General features: G+C 40.2%; 1 pseudogene; it reads left to right on the forward strand.

The window, feature by feature from the left end:
- The first annotated feature begins 1,784 nt into the window (after positions 1-1,784).
- Positions 1,785-3,417, forward strand: LOC122437806 (annotated as a pseudogene).
- The last annotated feature ends 1,117 nt before the right edge of the window (positions 3,418-4,534 follow it).

Consider the following 4,534-nt stretch of genomic DNA (forward strand, 5'->3'; position numbering starts at 1 on the left):
TGAGAAGACTGGGTGGCCATCCTTGAGAAAGCCGCGAGGCCCACACTCGACTTACCAGAAAAGTCTGTGGGGGAAAATCACCTGCCCCCTGCCAACCAAGATCACCTCAAAACCTACAACTTACTTCACTCAAAAATGGTAAAGATACATCAACCATGGCCTGGAGATAGGGCTATAAAACAGCCCTGTTTTATTGCAAATTATTATTTTTCATTAACAGCTAATTTTGTTGAGCGAAAAAGTAGCCCTTAAGTAAAACCCTCCCTCAGATACAGAGGTTAATTAAATGTAATTATAAAAATGTCAAAAACAAAATCAAATCCAATATACTGGAATAAAATTTAACAAAATATTAATCTAGTTATATCTAAGCAACAGAAATAAAAATACATACCATTTGTTTTCTGAATGTTGCATATATATTAGATTGCATGGAAAAATCGAGAAATATAAACAAAAAGAAATTATAATCTAACCAGAATGTCAACTCTCAATGATCGTCAGTTTCAACTTGAAAATGTTCTTCCAGATATTTGCCTGTGTGTATAAATATTAAAAAATAAACATTTAAAAATATGTGTGTATATATGTGTATACACACACACACACACACACACACACACACACACACGTATAAAACCTGGGCTTCCCTGGCCCAAAGAAACTGCCTGGAAGCTGTAGATGTGGGTTTGATTCCTGGGTCAGAAAGATCCCCTGGATAAGGAAATGCAAACCACTCTAGTATTCTTGCCTGGGAAACCCCATGGGCAGGGAAGCCTGGCAGGCTGCAGTCCATGGTGTTACAAGAGTCAGACACGACTTAGTGACTAAACCACCACCACCATATGTATAAACCTACATTTGTCCCTTAGACCCCCAGACTGTGGACTTGTACTGGTCTGCAGCCTGTTAGGAACTGGGCCTCATGGGTGGTGGTAAGCAGCGGGCAAGCATGTCCTTCTCCATCTTCCACATCATTTGCCTTACCACCTGAAACACTTCCCCCCATCACTCATGTTATGATACTGCCTGAACCACCCCCTACCCCCATGAAAAAACTGTCTTCCACAAAACCGGTCCCTAGTGCCAAAAAGGTTGGGGATTGCTGATGTAAACAACTTTATATATCAGTTTTGGATTCTACTATGTCTGTGTAATAAACATTATTACTTTGAGTATCTATAACATAACTGCTTAGTTAAAAGCTGTTTTTCTCCAATTTACACTATATAAAAATATAACAATAATAACTAACTTTGCTCCATAATACTTATCTCTGAAATACACTCTAACATACACTGGTAAGAAAGTCACATCCATAAAGAAAGATCATCATAAGTCACTGAGGAAGCAATTATGTTTTACAAATGTATGAAAAATAGCTATGTGGTGGTGGTGGGGGAATCCTGAAGATTATCAATACATTCTATAGACCAAACATATTTCGATATTTCAGGCATTTTTAATTATTAAAAATAGGATGACTAATAGGTAGATAGATAAAAACTCAGCAGGTATTACAGCCAAATATTTATGTACTCTCTGGAAAATAATGCACTTTCACACGCATAAAAACTGGTAAATGTCACAAAATATACTCATTAATTTGACATAAACTTTTAAAAATCTAATGGCTCATATTTTTAACAAAAAATTAAGAGGAAATAATGAATACAGTACCATTTGTGTCATCTGGTCAATTGTCTTCGTGTGTAAAGGACATTTAAAAATCAGTAAAAATATGAGTTTTCAGGTTTCCATAGGACAATGGTAGCTGCTATTCACTTGACCCAGAAAACCCCATAAAATCATGCAACTCAAGAGGCTCAAATCTTTGTGTTCACTTTAACATTCCTGAAACTGCCCAAGCCATTCAGTTCAGTTCAGTTCAATCACTCAGTCATGCCTGACCCTTTGTAACCCATGGACTGCAGCATGCCCTGGGGCTTCCTATCCCATGGACAGTCTTCCCTGTCCATTACCAACTCCCAGAACTTGCTCAAACTCATGTCCATTGAGGCGGTGATGCCATCCAACCATCTCATCCTCTGTCATCCCCTTCTCCTCCTGCCTTCAATCTTTCCTAGCATCAGGGTCTTTTCTAATGAGTCAGTTTTTTGTATTAGGTGGTTAAAGTATTGGAGTTTCAGCTTCAGCATCAGTCCTTCCAATGAATATTTAGGACTCATTTCCTTTAGGATGGACTGGTTGGATCTCCTTGCAGTCCAAGGGACTCTCAAGAGTCTTCTCCAACACCACAGTTCAAAAGCATCCGTTCTTTGGAGCTCAGCTTTCTTTATAGTCCAACAGTCACATCCATACATGATTACTGGAAAAACCATAGCCTTGACTAGATGGACCTTTGTTAGCCAAGTAATGTCTCTGCTTTTTAATATGCTGTCTAGTTTGGCTATAACTTTTCTTGCAAGGAGCAAGCGTCTTTTAATTTCATGGCTGCAGTCACTATCAGCAGTGATTTTGGAGTCCCCCAAAATAAAGTCTGTCACTGTTTCCATTGTTTCCCCATCTATTTGCCATGAAGTGATGGGACCAGATGCCATGATCTTAGTTTTCTGAATGTTGAGTTTTAAGCCAGGTTTTTGATTCTCCTCTTTCAATTTCATCAAGAGGCTCTTTAATTCTTCACTTTCTGCCATAAACGTGGTGTCGTCTGTGTATTTGAGGTTATTGATATTTCTCCCAGAAATCTTAATTCCAGCTTGTGCTTCATCCAGCCCAGCATTTCTCATGATGAACTCAGAACATAAGTTAAATAAGCAGAGTGACAATATACAGCCTTGATGTGCTCCTTTCCCGATTTGGAGCCAGTCTGTTGTTCCATGTCCAGTTCTAACTGTTGCTTCCTGCCCTACATAAAGATTTCTCAGGAGGCAGGTCAGGTGGTCTGATATTCCCATCTGTTTAGGAATTTTCCACAGGCCATTAAGGGTATTAATGACCAGGCCATTAAGTGTATGCATATCTGAAAAGCCATCAAGTATCTGAAGGATGTCACTTTAAAGAAGCAGTGTGTGCCATTGTGTGGATTTGGTAGGTGTGCACTGGCCAAACAGTGGGGCTGAAGACAGGGTTGGTGGCTCAAGAAGAGTGCTAAATTTTTACTGCACATACTCAAAACTGCAGAGAGTAATGCTGAATTTAATTGCTTAGATGTAGACTCTCTCATCATTTTGCTCATCCAAGAGAGGAAAGCCCCTGAGATATGGCGCAGGACTTTCAGAGCTCATGATTGAATCAACCCACACATGAGCCATCCCTGCCACATTGAGATGGCTTTTACTGAAAGAAAACAGATTGTTCCTAAGCCAAAAGAGGTTGCACAGAAGAAAAAAATTGCAGGTCTGCAGAAGGTTGCAGAAGAAACTGAAGAAACAAAAGCTTCCAGCCTGGGGATAAATTCTGTAAAAAATAAATGCAAATAAAAATTTTTTAAAAAAGGTCATTTGATATAAATTTTCAATCTCTATATGAATCCAAAAAGTGTGAGTTAGAGGGAGTGGCCAAGATTGTGGAGTAGTAAGACCCTGAGCTCACCTCTTCCCAAGGGCACATCAAAATTACCACTATTTACAGAAGAGTTATTTATGAGAACAAACTGAAGACTAGTAGAAAGGATTTTCTACAACTAAAGGTATGAAAATGGTATAAAACAAGTAGGAGCGGTGGAGATGTGGCAGTCAAGATCCACACCCCCAGGTAGTCAATCAAAAATGGGAAAATGATAAAAAGTGCAGAGGTTCTCTCCAAAGTACGAGGGGTCTGAGACCTACATCAAACTCCCCAGTCTGGGGGTCCTGTACCAGAAAGATGAGCCCTCAGAACATATGGCTTTGAAGACCAGTGGAGCTTGGGTATGGGACAGCTGGAGGGCTGTGGGAAACAGAGGCGATGCTCTTTAAAGATGAATGCAAATTTTTATGTTTGTTCATTTGTTTTGTTGTATAGTTTCCACATATAAGAGAAACCATATGGTATTATCTCTTTTATGTGTCTAATTTACTAACTCTAGTCCTTAAAAAAGGTCCTTGTCTATGGTATTAATATAAAAAATAGTTAAATGAACGTGCTGCCTTTTTGTCCCAGTCTGGGGTAAGTACAGTATGGAAGAACCCTGGGTAAGAGGTCATGTGTGTTGGGGCAGCTGATGAGACCAAGCAGGCCTGGAGGAGGGGGTGCGGCCAGGGGCATGGGCACTAATCTCCCAGTTGTTGTTCAGTCACTAAGTCATGTCTGACTCTTTGTGACCCCGTGGACTGCAACACAGGCTTCCCTGTCCTTCGCTATCTCCTGGAGTTTGCTCAAACTCATGTCCATTGAGTTGGTGATGCCATCCAACCATCTCATCCTCTGCTTCTCTCTTCTCCTTTTGCCCCCAGTCTTTCCCAGCATCAAGGTCTTTTTCCAATAAGTTGGCTGTCTGCATCAGGTGGCAAAGGTATTGGAACTTCAGCTTCAGCATCAGTCCTTCCAATGAATATTCAGGGAAGATTTCCTTCAGGATTGACTGGTTTAA

The sequence above is a fragment of the Cervus canadensis genome, chromosome 3, assembly GCF_019320065.1.
Source record: "Cervus canadensis isolate Bull #8, Minnesota chromosome 3, ASM1932006v1, whole genome shotgun sequence".
In the NCBI taxonomy this organism is placed as follows: Eukaryota; Metazoa; Chordata; class Mammalia; order Artiodactyla; family Cervidae; genus Cervus; species Cervus canadensis.